The sequence below is a fragment of the Pelophylax lessonae genome (genome assembly GCF_965119305.1).
Source record: "Pelophylax lessonae genome assembly, chromosome: 4".
Lineage (NCBI taxonomy): Eukaryota > Metazoa > Chordata > Amphibia > Anura > Ranidae > Pelophylax > Pelophylax lessonae.
In genome coordinates, this window is record NC_138771.1 from 639,445,236 (window position 1) to 639,464,462 (window position 19,227).

A 19,227-nucleotide genomic window follows, 5' to 3' on the forward strand; every position below is an offset into this window, starting at 1 on the left:
CAATAAATCTTGATTGTGAAAAAAAAAAGTAATAAAAGTTGTTTCTCAGTGCCCATCAGTGCCGCCTATTAGAGCCCATTAGTGCCACCTATCAGCGCCCATTAGTGCCATGTCTCAGTATTCATCAGTGCCACCTCTTAGTGCCTATCAGTGCTGCCAATTAGTGCCCATCAGTGATGCCTATCAGTACCACCTCTCAGTGCCCATCAGTGCCACCTACCAGTGCCTACTACTTGGTAGGTGGCAGACTGGAGGGTGAGTAAATCAGACTGGGGGCTGGCTGGCTTCCATGCACCTATTTTAATCCTTTTCAATTCGTTTTTTCCGATATAGGGATGGAGACGCTGGGCATACCTGCCGGTGTCTCACTTAAAGTCCCACATAACCCACATTGTCTATATTAGTGCCACCTATCAGTGCCAATAAGTGCCACCTAGCATTGCCCATAAGTGCCACTTATGAGTGCAGCCTCATCAGTGCCTCCTAATCACTGCCCACCAGTGCCGCCTCAGTGCCCATCAATGCTGTCTCATCAGTGCAGCTTCATCAGTGCCCATCAGTGCCACCTCATCAATGCCTATCAGTGCCTATCACTGCAGCCTCATCAGCGCACATCAGTGAAAGAGAAAAGTTACCTGTTTGCAAAATGTTATAATAAGAATAATAATAGTAGTAATAGTAGTAATTAAATACCACCAAAAGAAAGCTCTATGTGTGTAAAAAAATTATGAAAATTTAGTTTTGGTACAGTGTTGCATGACCGCGCAATTGTCATTCAAATTGCAACAGCGCTGAAAGCCGAAAATTGGCCTGAGCAGGAAGGGGGTATAAGTGCCCAGTAAGCAAGTGGTTAAATAATGAGGCCACAGTGGCGGAAGCTGCTTTAGTTTCTTCCTACGAGGCTCTAAGAATAAAGGTCCAACAAGAGGACCAAAAGTAACTCAGAAAAAAACAAAACAAAAAGGGAAAAAAAGGGGGGGAATAGAGAACACAAGTAAAGAAAAAGGAAAGAAAGAAAGCTAAGAAAAAGGGAAATAGTGAGAGCACACCCATCCAGAAATCCATCCAACCACCCATTTTGGTGGTCTTAGGTATCTGGTATCTGTGGATAAGAGAGCCAGGGGGTCCATACCCTTTCAAATAGGGATTGTTTATCCCACAGGACAAGTTTTTCATGTAGCATGATCCAGGTAAGCTTTCGCTTCATAAGGGCTAGGTCAATCATGGGGCTTTTCCAAGCAGTAGCCATAGTTATATTAGCAGCTAAGAACATGTAATATACTGTATGAGAGTCTGCATGGATGTCGGAATATTATCTACAGGTTCGTTATGTAGTGAGATTCAAGAGTCTTTTGTAATGTTAACCATAGTGACCATAGTGACCATAGTGACCACAGTGACCACATAGACTAAAGAATGCACCTGTATCCAGAAACGCCGAAACTAGGGGCAGGTCCACCACACATTGAGAGCAGAACCCACCTGGTCACAGCCCTGGAGAAAGGAGGATGGTGAATCTGGGTACCAAGCAGGGGAGGACTGGGCCAGGAGACAGGGGGGCAATTGCCCTCTGGGCCGCTCTGATGTCCTATAAAAAGGCTGCACCGCTTCTGCCACAGACATGCCTAATGGATTCCTGGTAGAGCGAAGTAAAAAGTCCCCACCACTGACCTACTGAGTGCGGGTTGTAGACAAGGACAGAGCGCAGGCCTCCTTCCACAGCATGGATGGTGTGAACTGTGTCTGAACAGAGGCCGGTTCCATGCCCACTGGAGACTCTCCCCCCCCCCTGGCCAGCCCCAACTAAGCTGTCCCAGCTCTCTTCAACTGCCCCCTGCTGGCCAGGTTGGGAACCCGGATTCAGCCGGTGAGTAGAGAGTACCTGGAGCAGGGCATCAGCTTGGAATAAGGGTCAGGAGGAGGACGGGAAGAGGGAGAGTGGAAGGGGGTCCGAGTCTCTGCACCATGGGCCTCTGGTTTGTACTTGCCCCCTGGGCTGAAAGTTGCCAGTCTGCCCCTGGTACCAAGGGTATGAATCTTGGTACCAAGAGAGGCCTTCTGGCACCAAGTGCCATCTTGCAAGCACCTTATACCCTTGCCTCAATCAGGGCAACATTCATAATGTCCTTCTGTATGTGTGCAGTCCAGGATCGCCAATCCTCCACCTCAGGAGCTATGCCCAAGTCCCTTTCAATTTGATAAGGGAGTTTCGATGAAGGGGAGACAAAAGATTTGTACAACATGGAGATGCAGCCCCGCTGGAGAGTCTCCTGCACATCTAGTTTTGAAGTTTGAACTACAAGATCAGGACTTTTCTTCTGTAAAGAAAGATACATTTTCTAAGGGGTTGATTTACTAAAGGCAAATAGACTGTGCACTCTGCAAGAGCAGTTCCAGAGTTTAGTAAATGAGTGTAAGCTCTGCTGACTTCTATCATCCAATCATGGGCAAGCAAAATGCTCCTGTTTAATTTTTCTTTGCATGTGATTGGGTTTTCTTTGTAAAGTGAAGCTTTACATCATTTACGAAGCTTTGGACAACTTGCAAAGTGCACAGTCTATTTATCTTCAATAAATCAACTCCACAGTGTTGTCGTTTATATTGAAATCTATTAGATATTTCTAAAGGATGGGTAGAAATTTAACACATATTCTAAAATCTGTAGGGTTGCAAAAAATAAAACAATCTAAGGATCAAGCAGCCTGATTCAGAAGAATTATTTAAGTATATAAATAGTAAGAAAGCGAGACCAGAACACATTGGCCCCACAAAAGACGAAAAAGGAATCTGGCCACAGAGGACAGAGAGAAGGCGAAAGTGCTAAATAAATTCTTCTCTTCAGTCTTCACAAAAGAATTGGGGGGCTACACAAACCCAGCTTGTAATGCTAAATTAAATAATACACCTCAGGAAGCACCCCCATGATTAACAGAAGACAGACTTAGAACTTAACTAGAGAAACTTAACATAAATAAATCACCGGGACCAGATGGCTTGCACCCGAGGGTGCAGGTGATGGCCAGACCATTATTCTTGATCTTTATGGATAGTCTACAGATGGGTATGGTGCCATCATAAAGATGGCCTAGGCTAGAAGAAGATTACCAAGACCATGAAACTGAGCTGCAGCATGGTGGCCAAGACCATACAGCGGTTTAACAGGACAGGTGCTCAGAGTCATATCCAGAAACTGTCTTTGGGAAATAGACATATGAGTGCTGCCAGCATTGCTAAAGAGGTTGAAGGGGTTGGGGGGTCAGCCTGTCGGTGCTCAGATCATACGCTGCACACTGCATCAAATTAGTCTGCATGGCTGTCATCCCAGAAGGAAGCCTCTTCTAAAGATGATGCACAAGAAAGCCTGCAAAATGTTTCCTGAAGACAAGCAGACTAAGGACATGGATTACTGGAACCATGTCCTGTGGTGTGATGAGACCAATATAAACTTATTTGGTTCGGATGATGTCAAACGTGTGTGGTGGCAACTAGGTGAGAAGTACAAAGACAAGTTTGTCTTGCCTACAGTCAATTATGGTGGTGGGAGTGTCATGGTCTGGGGCTGCATGAGTGCTGCCGGCACTGGGGAGCTACAGTTCATTGAGGGAACCATGAATGCCAACATTTACTGTGACATACTGAAGCAGAGCACGGTCCCCTCCCTTCGGAGGCAGGACCGCAGGGCAGTATTCCAACATGATAACGACCCCAAACACACCTCCAAGACTACCACTACCTTGCTAAAGAATCTGAGGGTAAAGGTGATGGACTGGCCAAGCATGCATGGATGTCCGCAAGGGGGGGGGGGGCAAGGGGGGGGCGAATGCCCCCCCGCCAATGGAATATCAGCTTCATTCCCCAATCTCAATCTGATTCCACTCCACACAGTGCGCAGCAGTGATTATCGCCGCCAACTTAATCCGCCGGCTGGCTCCCTCCTCTCTCCATCCTCTGCTGCTCTTTCTACAGCTGCAGGGGGCGGGCCAGGGATTCCCTGCTGACGTCAGTCAGGAGGGGCGGAGCTGCTGCCCGCAGAGGAGAGTGGAGCCTCAGCTCAGCCTGGAGGGAGAGAGGAAGTGGGAGTTGGGCTACACATGACCTGGGCGGCGGTGGTGAACTTGAAGAGTATCTGAGACTGAGTAAGTCTAACAATTGATTGTCACTGTCACAGACTGCACGGGCTTCTTTTGCATACTTGGACTTTTCCTTTTAATTAGTAATTAGAGGGGCTGGATTGTCCAGCTATATTTATCTAGCGCTGCACTATTTACTTATTTGATTGCTCATCAGTATAGGTTGTTCATGCTGCACTCAAATGTATGATTAAGTGTATATTTTTCAGTTTTATGGTTTTATTTGATGAATGAGCTTTTGTTTCCATCAGACCCGCTTCTCCCTCCATACCTGGGCATTTAGCTGCAGGAAGAGGGCACAGGCACCGTCCAGCCCCACTGCCAGTGTTCCGTGAAAATTCCCTACCCTCGTCACTTCCTGTGCACATACGTCATTCAACAGCTGAGCCGCTTCCCACTGCGCATGCTCACAGCTACGGAGGGTAGGGAATTTTCACGGGGTAGTGTTTTTTTAATGTTACACAGCATCAGCTGTTGCCGCGCGTACATTAAATCATCTCCGCTCCAACCCCTCTGACTTCCCTGATCTCGGTTCCAAAATGTAAAAGCGGCGCCGGCGGGTCTATGAAAATAAAAATCACGGAGCCGAGATCATCTGGGACGCCGCACCTGCTGATGAATGACGGGCGCCCGCAGGGAAATCTCAGGGTTGGAGCGAAGTTGATTTAATGTAGTGGCTGCCCATGCGCAGTGGGACGCGCGGCAACAGCTGATGCGGTGTAATGTTAAAAAACACTACCCCATGAAAATTCCCTACCCTCCACAGCTGTGAGCATGCGCAGTGGGAAGCGGCTCAGCTGTTCAATGACGTACGTGCGCAGGAAGTGACAAGGGTAGGGAATTTTCACGGGGTAGGGTTTTTTAACGTTACACCGGCAGCCTGTCAACCTCTGAGAGCTTAATGGCTGCTGCAGCTGGGCAGTGGTTTTATAATAATAATTTTAATAATACATTTTATTTTATATATCACCTTTAAAGGTGGTTTCTCAAAGCGCTTTTCAAGGAAAACACAAGAAATCAAGGAATACACAGGCATGGGTGTCCGCAAGGGGGAGGGGGGGGGGTCAGGTGCCCCCCTGGAATCTCAACTTCCCTTTAACCACTTCTAGACCGGAAGGATTTACCCCCTTAATAATGAGGCCATTTTTTGCGATTCAGGATTGCGTTACTTTAACGGAAAATTGCGCGGTCGTGCGACTGTACCCAAATAGAATTTTCCCCACAAATAGAGCTTTCTATTGGTGTTATTTGATCACCTCTGCAATTTTTATTTTTTGCGCTATAAACAAAAAAGAGCAACAATTCTGGAAAAAAAAACAATATTTTTCACTTTCTGCTATATAACATTCCCCCCCCCCCCAAAAAAAAAAAAAATCGCTCCTTTCCTTCATTTTCTCCCCCCCCCCCCCACCTTCCTCTCACCCAATGGCACCAAGTTCTTTCCCCATAGGGTCAATACTCCATGAGAGCTTTTCCTTCTTCCTAGAGAATAAATCGATTCCAGGCTTCCCAGGTTTGCTTATATTTTTCCCTATTATGTCTAGAGGTGAAAATTAAATCTTCATACTTATTTATTTCCTCGACCTTCATTACCCAATCTTTTACCGTAGATGTTGACTCTTTCTTCCACTTTCTCGGAATACATGCTCTTGCTGCATTTAATAAATGATTCACTATTGAGCTCTTATATTTTTTGGTTGAAGTTTCCGACAATTGTAGGAGAAAGAAAGCAGGGTCTATTGTAATCTCTAATTCGGTAAATGTTTGTGTCACTCTTTTAACCTCTTCCCAGTAATGCCTTATCTTAGGACATGTCCAGAATATATGAATTAAAGTGCCCTGCTCTGTCCGACAGCACCAACACCTATCCTAGACCTTATTTATTCTATCTGGAGTATAATACCAGCTTGTCAGTATTTTATAATTAGTCTCTTGGATCTTGGTACATATTGAAGAATTAAAAACTTGTTCTAATATCTTATGGCGCTGTATGGGAGAGAAAGAGCACCCCAATTCACTTTCCCATTTATCAAACCTAATTGAGCTCAATTGATCCAGAGGTGTAATTAACCACTTAAGCCCCGGAAGATTTTACCCCCATTTCGACCAGGGGGTTTTTTGCGATTCGGCACTACGTGACTTTAACGGAAAATTGCGCGGTCGTGCGACGCTGTACCTAAACGAATTTGACGTCCTTTTTTTTTCCACAAACAGAGCTTTCTTTTGGTGGTATTTGATCACCTGTGCGATTTTTACTTTTTGCGCTATAAACAAAAAAAAGCGTTAATTTTGCAAAAATAACAATAGTTTTCACATTTTTTTATATGAAATTCCCCCCAAAAAATGTAAAAATCTAAATTTTTTAACATTTTTAGCCAATTTTTTTTCTGCTACATATGTTTGGTAAAAATCGCAATAAGCGTATTTTGATTGGTTTGCGCAAAAGTTATTGCGTTTACTAACTAAGGGAAAGATTTTTGTCATTTTTGGTGTTTTTTTTTTAACGCGTAGTGGCGGCGATCTGCAATTTTTTTTGCGGTACTGCGACATTGCAGCGGACAGATCGGACAATTGACTGACATTTTTGACACTTTTGGAGTTACCAGTGACATTACTGCAGTAATCAGTGCTATACATATGCACTGTTTCTGCAAAATGACACTGGCAGTGAAGGGGTTAACTTTATTGGGGAAGGAGGGGTTAAGTGTGTCCCTAGGGGCGTGCTTCTAACTGTGATTGGACATGGCTACTGGTGTAGGAACAGTGATCAACGGTCCTACATAGTAGAACCATATGATCACTGTTTCTACACAGGGGAGAATGACAGGCGGCTTGTTTACATCAGCCGCCTGCCTTTCTCCCTTCATGGCGGACGGTCGCTAGTGACCGGCGGACATCGGGTCCGCCGGTCACACGCACGGACTTCCCAGGGAGTGAGCCGGGGCGGGCGCGAGCCTTCGCGGGCGCGCGCTCGCCCGCTATTGACTCACAAGGAAGTGACAGGCTAGTAACGTACCGGTGCGTCACTTTGCCTGGCCGGGGCTGACCGCCGCAGTATATGTACTTGCGGCGGTCGGCAACCAGTTCATAAGTTGTACATTTTGGACAAAGTATGGGTCATGTCACCTGGGTCTGAACAATATTTTTCGAAAAGAGTTAAGTGTTTGTCAAAGTCTTGGGGGTTAGGGATAGAGTGCAAGAAATATCGCATTCCAAAATAGTAGCCTATATCTATCTTTCCCCACCAGAAAGTGTAAAGCTTGAAACACACCTTTATCCCGCATATCTCTAAAGGGATGTGCATCTAGGCCTACAGGAAAACTTGGATTCCCTAAAATAGGGAATAAGGGAGATCTATCCATTTGGCCCAGAATCCGAGGGCCGCTCAATGAAAAATCGAATTTCTAATCATTTTAGGCCAATTTGTATTCTGCTACATATTTTTGGTAAAAAAAAAAACAAAAGAAGAAATCGAAATAAGAGTGTTTTGATTGGTTTGCACAAAAGTTATCGTGTCTACAAACTAGAGGAAAGATTTATATCATTTTTATTGTTTTTTTTTTTTATTTTTTACTAGTAATGGCGGCGATCTGCAATTTTTAGCAGGACTGCGACATTGCGGCGGACAGATTGGACCCCTAACTGAGGTTTTTTTTACACTTTTGGGGGGACCAGTGACATTACTACAGTAATCAGTGCTAAAAATATGCACTGTTACTGTAATAATGCCATTGGCAGGGCAGGGAAGGGGTTAACACTGTGGGTAATCAAGGGATTAAATGTAAGCCTAGGGGAGTGACTCTAACTGTGTGTGGGGGGGACTTTTGAAATGATCATAGAGACTTGTGATCCTATATAGAAGGATCACAGGATCACAGGAGCTCTGTGATCATTCCAGAGAGAAGAACGGTCAGCTGTGTTTACAACATCCACCCGTCCTTCTCTCTCAGCGGGGAGCGATTGCGGGTGGCCGGCAGCAATTGAAGCCGCCGGCTACGTGCATCGGGGTTCCCCCTGACGAGTGGGGGCAGGAGTCCCCTAGCTGTAGGCGTGCAACCGACGCAGGTCTACATCGGTTCATGCAGGAGGGTTCTTTACCAGTTTTCAGAGCGCTGATCGCCCCTCACGTGACCCACCGACTTTCTCCCCCCCCCCCCCCATCTGACAGCTGCCTGCGGTGGGCGGGGCTGAGGATTCCCCACTGATGTCAGTCGGGAGGGGAGGAGGAGGAGAGGCCAAGAGGAAAGGAGGTGGCGGGTCACGTGAGCGGCGATCGGCGCTCTGAAAACTGGTAAAGAACGGCTTATTTTTGTAAAACACAGACACAGGGGTACACAGGATTATGAAACAGACTGTAGACAGGATATGAAACTTTAAATGAAATGACAGCAGCAGGATGGGAGGAGGGGGGAGAGAGGACAGAGGAAGAACAGAGGGCTGCGGATGACGGAGGTACGTAAACTGACCACAGTGTCAGGTCTTAGCAGCCATGGTATACTGTGGTCAGGTTACAGAGGAGAGGACATAGCCAGGCAGGATCAGCCAGGTATTTTAGGTGATAGAAGGGACCAAATTACACAGCACTGTGCTGTATAACATGCTTTAAGGGAACAGGATCAATATTTTTTCTTTGTTTAGGTTAACAAACGCTTTAAAAATAAATGACGTCGCCTTTAGGACATTGTCGAAAAGGGGTGGAGCATAGGTGACCTTAAAATTAAGCCCCCCCCCCCCTTGAAAAAAGTTCTGCGGATGCCAATGCAAGCATGTCTCCAGACCTAAACCCTATTAAGCATCTGTTGGGCATCCTCAAGTGAAAAGTGGAGAAACGCAAGGTCTCTAACATCTATCAGCTCTGTGATGTCATCATGGAGAAGTGGAAGAGGACTCCAGTGGCAACCTGTGAAGCTCTGGTGAACTCCATACCCAAGAGGGATAAAGCAGGGCTGGAAAATAATGGTAGCCACACAACATATTGACACTATGGGCCCAATTTGGACATTTTCACTTAGGGGTGTACTCACTTTTGTTGCCAGCAGTTTAGACATTAATGGCTGTGTGTTGAGTTATTTTGAGGGGACAGCAAATTTACACTGTTAGCCCCCATTCACACTAAGGCGCCCTGTGAGGCGACCTGGTCGCCTCACAGGTCGCCGTAGGTCGCCTTCCATAGGGAAGCTGCGGACCCGTTCTAATAGGAGCGACACAAGTCGCTCCGACTTAGAAAAAGGGTCCGGAGCTTCTTTGGGGCGACCCGAAGCGACCGTCATAGACTTCAATGTTATGAAGTCCGTGCCGGCCGCTCCGAGGTCGCGGCGCGCTGCTCGCACCGCGACCTCGGAGGTCGCCCCCCCCAAGCCGGATCACCCCAGTGTGAACGGGGCCTTATACAAGCTGTACACTCACTACTTTACATTGTAGCAAAGTGTCATTTCTTCAGTGTTGTCACATGAAAAGATAGATTAAAATATTTACAAAAATGTGAGGGGTGTACTCACTTTTGTGAGATACTGTATAGATATATATATATATATATATATATATATATATAGTTACATAGTTACTCAACCAATAAAACACAAAATATATACAGTATCTTCTATCTATCTATCTATCTATCTATCTATCTATCTATCTATCTATCTATCTATCTATCTATCTATCTATCTATCTATCTATCTATCTATCTATCTATCTATCTATCTATCTATCTATCTATCTATCTATCTATCTATCTATCTATCTATCTATCTATCTCATATATATGTTGTAGATATATATTATAAAATAAGTTCTCCCTGTGCCTCCGAGTACTCTGGTTTCCTCCCACACTCCAAAGACACACAATGGCTCCTGTATAAATTATCTCTAGTATGTGTATGTATGAATGTGAATTAGGGACCTTAGATTGTAAGCTCCTTGAGCGAGGGACTGTGAATGTATAATATATACCATATGTAAAGCTCTGCGTAAATTGATGGAGATATATACGTACCTGTAATTAAAAAAAAAAAAGTAACCAACATCCATAATTCTATCTGTTCATTTTTTCCAAGTTATGAAATTTACACTTATTTTTATAATAATAAAGATATAACATATCAGTCGTTTTTGTAATCAAATATTTAATTATGAACTCATACTATTTATCACCACTCCAATATGAACTATGGCCACGAGGTCCCGGTGACCTTTTATCAGTCAAGAATTCAATATTTTATTATTTTATTTGTTAGATAAAACCTTAGCACTATGATGTGCCATGAGGTCCCTATGCTCTTTTATCAATCAAGAATTTATTATTTTATTATTTTATTTTATGAGATAAATGTGTGCCATGATGTCTCATGAACTCTTTTATCAATCAAGAATTATTATTTAGTATATTATTTTATTTTCCATCAGATAAAACTTCATCAACCAGCATGGTTGGGTCCTACCTAAATAATGAGTGACAATTTTCATTGCATTGATCTAAAACCATTTCTTCTATTTCTATATAATTTATTTGTTTGTAGAATCATATTTTTTTTTTCATTTTTTTTCCTCAACATACCACACAAGTTCATTTTATAAAATAAATTATAGATTTTGAACAATGTTTATTATTATTATTATTATTATTAGTTGTAGTATTAGTAGTAGTAGTAGTAGTAGAAGTAGTAGAAGTAGTAGCTATAGTATAATTTTTAAATTTATAACAGTTATATAATTATATAATATAATATATTTAAATAAAATACATATATCATATTTAAATATACTTATATAATTTAAATATTATATTATATTTTTATGATTTTATTTACCATTTATGATTTACGAATGTAGCACTAGTCCCTTGGGAGCTGCTGGTTACCCATAGCAACAACATTACAATAAAGCATGTTCAAGGTACTTGGCTCAGTCAGAAAACAGTCTAGGGGGTTTTGGTTTTTTTGCAGTTTTATTTGAGAACTTGGATAGGAGAAGGGATGAGTGGGATACTCCGACTTGAATGAACTATGCACAATTTGCTGGGACCTCTAGATATAACTGAGTGCAGCAAGGCCGCTGCTTCACCTTGTCACTAGCAGTGAAGAAGAATTTAATGAACTTATATTGCTCTGTGAATCGCTCTTCTGGACCCAACTAGGCACTCCTTTTATCCCTATTCTTTAGGGTTCTACACAGCACATACTTTACTGTATCTCTCTCTGTGTGAGCTAGCTCCTTGATCCCCCGACTTCACTGGAGTGCCCCCCCCCTTCCTGGGCCGACCCTTTGGCAAGTCCCTCAGTACTAACGGACACTGTTTTTCCCGAGAGACTCTGCCAGCAGCTCCACCGTCAGCTCCACCGGATCCTCTGCAGCTCAGCTCCACACCTGGTTCACTAGGCCGACCGCCTAAGACCATCTTCCTCACACACTGCAGGGGGAGAGACAGCCGTCCACCTCCTCCTGGGACTCTGCTTCCAGCCAAAGACACTCTGTCACATGTCCCCCTGGCTTTTATGAGAAATCCCAGGAGGCATTGCAAGAATGCCCTCACACTGGGACTCCCACAAAAGCCAATGTGTCACTGGCTGGGTTTCCTCCACTGTCCAACAAGCTCCCTCATTGGATACAGTGGGGACACTCCCTCAGACCCAGTGAATCCCACCTGGAGACATGTGACAGGCAACCTAACCAATCAGGCTCCCCTGATAAGCAGAAGGAGCAAATAGATGCTTTTTCCTAGCACCTACCTAGGAGGGTGCTACACAAAGCTTAACCACTTGCCGACCGCCGCAAGTACATTTACTGCGGCGGTCAGCCCCTCCTGGGCAAAGTGACGTATATATACGTCACTCGCCCGTGAGCCAATAGGGGGGGCACGCTCCTGCCCCCGCTCCTTCACGGACATTCCAGCGCGAGTGACCGGCGGCTCCGATGTCCGCCGGTCACTCGCGATCTCCCACTGGAGAGGTAGAAAGGCAGGCGGCTGATGTAAACAAAGCCGCCTGTCATTCTCCCTGGTGTAACTGCAGAGATCATACGGTCCTGCTATGTAGGATCGTATGTCTCTGTGGTTACATCACAAGCCACGCCCCTTGACAGTTAAAAGCACGCCCCTAGGGACACATTTAACCCCTGCATCTCTAATAAAGTTAACCCCTTCCCTGCCAGTGTAATTTTTACAGTAACAGTGCATATGTTTAGCACTGATTACTGTAGTAATGTCACTGGTACCCCCAAAAGTGTCAAAAATGTCAGTCAAGGGTCCGATTTGTCCGCCGCAATGTCGCAGTCCCGCAAAAAAAAAAAAAAAAAGATCGCCGCCATTACTTGTTAAAAAAAAAAAACCAATAAAAATGACAAAAATCTTTCCCTTAGTTAGTAAACGCAATAACGTTTGCGCAAACCAATCAAAATACGCTTATTGCGATTTTCTTTTTGTTGCAAAAAACAAATTGGCCTAAAATGTTAAAAAATTTAGATTTTTACATTTTTTTGGGGGGAATAAAAAAATGTGAAAAATATTGTTATTTTTTCAAAATTATCGCTCTTTTTTTGTTTATAGCGCAAAAAGTAAAAATCGCACAGGTTATCACATACCACCAAAAGAAAGCCCTGTTTGTGGGGAAAAAAGGACATCAATTTCATTTGGGTACAGCGTCGCGCGACTGCGCAATTGTCCGGTAAAATCACACAGTGTCGAATCGCGAAATACCCCCTGGTCTTTCAGCAGCCAAATCCTCTGGGACTTAAGTGGTTAATACATTCCACTTTTATTTTAATTCCCTATTATTTATTCAGTGCTTTATACATGTGTCCTGATGAAGTGGCCATTACAGCACCATAAAACGCGTTGATGGTGTTTTTTACTGTTGCATGATACACTGCACTGCTGATGAGGTTCAAGTACCCCAACACTTGATAATCAGGAAGGCTCAGTGGTTGCAAAAAAATACTGATGGTCACTAGAAGGAGTATCTAGAAACCTTTATATGCAGCACTATCATGCCTAAAGCGTAATTCCACTTTTGTTGAGAAAAAAAAATATTCCCCTCTGGGTGATCTCTGTAAATTACAAGGATTTTAACAAACTTTGTTGCAGATTCCGACCTTTTGTTATTCTGGAGAAATCCCTGTTTGCTCCTCTGTGCCGAGTGGGTCTAATGGGAGTGGTTTCATAATTATCTGTGCAGCTGCAGGGCACTAATGTGGAAATCTGCAGGGTCTGCATCCCTTTAGATGTGTTCCTATTGGGAGTATCTCACCAAAAAATGAAATTTTTGCTGCAGGGGATGCCAGAAATCTGACTTGTATCTTAGTGCAGACTTCTGGGAAAATTGGTGAGCCGATCACACAAGCAGGAAATTATATTTCTGGGGGTGTGGTCAGTATACATTCTGTGTACAGAACAGCTCCAGGCGGCCATATTGCATTGGATTTTCAGAAAATCACAACAGCTGCAGATTGAAAAGAAAAGTTATTTTTAATAACATTCATTTACAATATGATTTGTGTCACAATTGTATACGCTATATTGTTTTTTTCTTTATTTGCTATTTTTTTTTCCCCCCACGAAAGTGAAGTTACCCTTTTAGATATATCGTAAAACAAATGTAAAAATTACATAAAATAATATGGAAAAATAATATAATAATAGCCAAAAAGATGACTACATCAAACAGATACTATCAGCTCCCAGTAAGTTTATTTAAAAATGTAAATCCAAACCCAGACTGGGGGAGTAATAGTATAGCTTATTAAGAAGATAAGAGCATTAAGTACTTCCTGTACAGAGGTAATAAAGGATTCAGTCTCTGCCAAAATCTTTGGATTCCCACCCATTATGAAATAGTAGACATTAAGTTCAAAGATAAAGAGGACCAGAGACAAAGAAGCATTGTCTGAAGTATACATCCTAACACCATCAACCATAACTTAAATACACGTCAACATAAAACTGTACTGTACTACAGAATACAACACATACCACCCATATAATAAACAGATATCCCCTCCCTTACAATAACCGCCTCCTTTAACCACTTAAGCCCCGGAAGATTTTACCCCCTTCCTGACTAGGGCCTATTCTGCGATTCGGCACTGCGTGACTTTAACGGACAATTGCGTGGTCGTGCGACGCTGTAACTAAACTAATTTGACGTCCTTTTTTCCCCACAAACAGAGCTTTCTTTTGGTGGTATTTGATCACCTGTGCGATTTTTACTTTTTGCGCTATAAACAAAAAAAGAGCGTCAATTTTGCAGAAATAGCAATATTTTTCACATTTTTTTATATGAAATTCCCCCAAAAAAATGTAAAAATCAAAATTTTTTAACATTTTCGGCCAATTTGTTTTATGCTACATATGTTTGGTAAAAAAAAAATCGCAAAAAGCGTATTTTGATTGGTTTGCGCAAAAGTTATTGCGTTTACTAACTAAGGGAAAGATTTCTGTCGTTTTTGGTGTTTTTTTTTTTTTTAACGAGTAATGGCGGCGATCTGCGATTTTTTTTTGCGGGACTGCGACATTGGGGCGGACAGATCGGACCCTTGACTGACATTTTTGACACTTTTGGGGTTACCAGTGACATTTCTACAGTAATCAGTGCTATACATATGCACTGTTACTGTAAAATTACACTGGCAGTGAAGGGGTTAACTTTTTTTTGAGAGGGAGGGGTGGTGTGTGTCCCTAGGGGCGTGATTCTAACTGTGATTGGCTGTGGCTTGAGCTGTAGGAACAGTAATCAACGGTCCTACATAGTAGAACCGTATGATCACTGTTTCTACACAGGGGAGAATGACAGGTGGCTTGTTTACACTAGCCGCCTGACTTTCTCCCTCTGCAGTGACGATCGCCGAGTGACCAGCGGGCATCGGGTCCGCTGGTCACACGCGCGGGGGGGGGGGGGGTGGACCGTGACCACGCGGGAGCGGGAGCGTGCCTCCGGGGGCGCGCGCTTGCTCTCTAGACCCTCACAGGCTAGCGACGTAGATCTACGTCACTCAGCCTGTGAGGGGCTGACTGCCGACGTAAATAGTCGTGCGGCAGTCGGCAAGTGGTTAATATTCATATATTTCCTTCCACCATGCACTCTATGTGCCCTCTCCTTAGGGAGAAGCACTTAAACCACTCAAGATGGATTAAGATAATGACAATAGAGGGAGTATTTGCATTGTAGGCTATATGGGGTCCCACCAGGAAAGGGGCCCAGTTGTAACTGCAGCATTTTGATACACATTTCCCACAGTTATGCACACACCAACTGTATAATAATGTACCATATGGCGGTGAGGGAGAGTCTTCTCCTATACAAGGCAAGTCCTGGTCTCTGAATGTGATATGCATGTTGTAGAGGTCTGCTATGCGATGATCAGGATCACATGAGTGCTGGGTGGTGGTGTGCAGTTTTAGACCTGGCAAGAATAGCCTCCTTCTTTAACCTGGTGAAGGATTGCTTTGTTGGTGAAACTGGTGGAGGATTGCCATTTTGGTGAAACTCCCTTTTGGTGGACCTATTGAAGGGTCGACATGTTGCTGAACCAAGGGGAGGATTACCTTGTGTGGGGCAAAGTAGAGAACTGATGTGTTGCTAGACCCAAGGACGGTTCATCTTGTTGGTGGACCTAGTAGAAGATGGCCTTGTTTGTAGTCCTGGTTTAGGATTGTGTTGTTGGTGGACCTGGTGGTGGAAGATCGCTTTATTGGTAGACCTAGTGGATCACCTTGTTTGTGGTCCTGGTTTGGGATTGCCTTGTTGGTGGACCTGGTGGTGGAAGATTGCTTTGTTGGTGGACCTAGTGGATCACCTTATCTGTGGTCCTGGTTTGGGATTGCCTTGTTGGTGGACTTGGTGACAGAATACCTTGTTGATGAGCCTGATGGTATAACTCCATGTTTGTGGTCCTGGTGTAGGATCCCCTTGGTGGACCCATTGTAGGACTGTTTCTGCTGGACACAGGGGGATTACCTTGTTGGTAGGCTGGGTGGAGGTGGTGGAGGATTGCCATGTTGACAAGTTGACATGTTGGAAAGTAGTTGGAGTAGAGATCTAATTGGTGACCAAGTGACCTTGTTCATTTGTCCTGCGGGACAAATCAACAGGTCCACTTCAAGCCCCTAACTTTTGATCCTTGTACTAAACCAACCCTTGGTTAGCCCTCACAGTAAATTAACTTCTAAAGCCCCGTACACACGCACAGATTGTTGGCCGACTGATCGGCCGTCTTTTGTCCAGTGTTGTTTGTTGGTTGAAATGTGCTCTAGACTTGCACTGGGCTTTTGTTGGCCAACAAAAACCAACTTCAGAAGTGATGTCATGTGATGGTTGACTTTCCGTGTGTTTTTTCTTCTCTGAGCATTCCCAGTCTTGCTCATCTGATTTTTGTCTGCCGAAATCTGTACTGACTGAGGAACAATCGGCTGTTCTGTTGTCGGCCAACAAAAATTTTATAGCATGCACACCAGATTTTTTTCGGCCGAAAATTTGCAGTTGGTTGTCTGAAGCATCATACTAACAAGCCTACAATCGGCCGATCGGACGTTGGCCGACAATTTACGGCCAACAATCTGTGCGTGTGTACGGGGCTTAACCCTTAGAATGTACTTTATGTCAAGCCAGCTATGAAACTTACCCGTCCCATGTCATGATCTCTAACCACCAAAATGTTGGTGCTGAAAACATTGTATTGTTGTAATAACCAGGGCTCCTCAAGCTGTGGATTTCAACTATACACTGATGGTAACCACACTGCAATAATAGTGTATATATGCAAATATGTCAAATAGTTGACGTCGGTCACTAGAAGTGTAAGAGGCAGGGATGGTAAAAGTGGCAGCAATGACATTACTGGGTCTTTGAAGTCTCTAGCTGTGGTTTGGCCCCAGTCCATTCATAACATCTCCAGATCCTGTTGAGGTGGAAGAGTGTGTAGTGTAGTGTGAGCACCGTGTGACCGCAAGGAAAAAGTGAGTAATGTAAATCAGAGATCGTACAGTCAGCATAGAGACAGTTTTCCCCTTCACTCTGAAAAATTGGAGGAAATTAAATGTATTTATGGTATCTTTCCCTGAGAGTGACCCTATTAAATACCCAAAGGTCAGCTTCACTTCCAGTGTCTTGATCTGAGGTAGCTGAGAATTAAACATCCTGCAAAAGTTAAATATGGATCATGGGTGAACCTGGTCAACCACAGAAGCCGCAAATGACTGATACCACATTGTACCCACCAAGCCTCAAGGCCTTTATAGCCTTTCATAGTACAAACAGTCACATTAGAATGCTCGTCTCCAGAATTTTGAGTCCCATTAGGAGTTTAAATGTCATCCTCCTGTTGTGTCTGTCTTGGGCCTTAAAAGGATATCCATCAGTACCCGCCATCAGTACCCACAAGCAGTAAAAGAAAGCAGTACCAGCCAGCAGTGCCTGCCAGCAGTACCCACTAGCAGTACCAGCCAGCAGTGCCCACCAGCAGTACCAGCCAGCAGTACCCGCCGTCAGTACCCCCCAGCAGTACCAGCCAGCGGTACCCACCAGCAGTAGCCACCAGGAGTACCAGCCAGCAGTACCCACCAGCAGTACCAGCCAACAGTACCCGCCATCAGTGCCCGCCAGCAGTACCAGCCAGCAGTACCCATCAGCAGTACCCACCAGCAGTACCTTCTTTATTTTTCTGTGTAACAGAGATTAAAAAGTCTTCAGGTTGGCACAACTTAAGGCACAAAATATTTTTTAAACTTAAAATAGTCTTTTCTGTTCTGTTTCTTCTTCAAAGCTGCATTTTTCTGCCCTATCAATAGAGAATCATGTGTATCGATACGCGTATCAGGAAGGAATGTGTCACGATACATTGCTGTATTGATACTTTGAGCGCTGCCCTATTTAAAGCCCTGTTCCATGTGCCCCTTTTACACTTTGAGCACCTGCCCCTCCAAAGGTCTCTGCACGGCCCTGGTCTGTACAGTCACAGCACCCCCTCGTCTCTGCTTTCCCTGGTCTCAGCCGTTAGCAGACTCCAGCAGTTAACTAAAGCCCTCCTCTGGTTCTCCTCCAGACCCTGCACCTTCTGCTTCCCAGCTCCACCCCCAGCTTCTTCCTGGCAGCAGCACAGGGTAAGGGGGGTGCACTGTGATGGAGGAGAAGGTGAGGGCCTCTTGACTACTGTTGGTGTTGGGGAGGGCTCTTGACATCTGATGTAGGGGGGGGGAGGGGGGTGCTCTGGACATCTGAATATAATTATTAGGAAAATATTACAATTCTATGCCAGTTGAAAAAATGGGTCAAACTCCACTGGTATCATCCACAGGTTCTGCAGGAAACTTTGTTGGAGATTGCTCAGACAGAACACCATGGCAAAACCATGTTCTAACTGAGCATTCTCCAATAAAGTCTGTTATGCCTCGTTTCCACTGAGTGGTACGGTACGGTTCGGTTCAGTACAGTACGGTTCGGAACAGTACACATTGCGTTTCCACTGCCAATAGTACCCTTTCATGATAGGCATGGTGTAGCAGGAAAGCTGTGATAGACGATTCTCTGTCAACCAATCAAAGTTCTGCAGAGTGTAGCTCCACCCTGTTGGTACGGTACGGTGTGCTTGGTACCCCAACGAAAGGGTACCAAAAAGTGGTACGGTACGGTTCGGAATTAGGGTACCATTCATAATGGAAACAGCATAAAAAACGTACCATACCGAACCAAACCGTACCAGAAAGCTCAGTGGAAATAAGCCATTAGGGACACAGGGTGACCAAGAAAATGATGGACACTGAGAATATGGTTTGGATTACTTCAAATGGGACAGTAATATTTATCAACCATATATCTCAAGAAACATATAAAGACTGCTTCACACAGTCAGACTCATAGCAGATGCTAATATCATCAGCTCAACCACCTGTCTTCCACAAAATGTTGAATATGCTGATTTACTCACCTGTTATCTACTGTGGGTTCTGTGTTTACACTTATGATAATGTGTATTTTACTTCAGGAGCTCGAGGAGGGCAGTCTGTTAGTTAATTGGCTCGGGTTGATTGAATCATTGTCATCGATTAGTTACTGGTGGAAAAGTAGAATACTGTTTGTGTTGGTTGTTCTTTATATATGTTAATTATTTT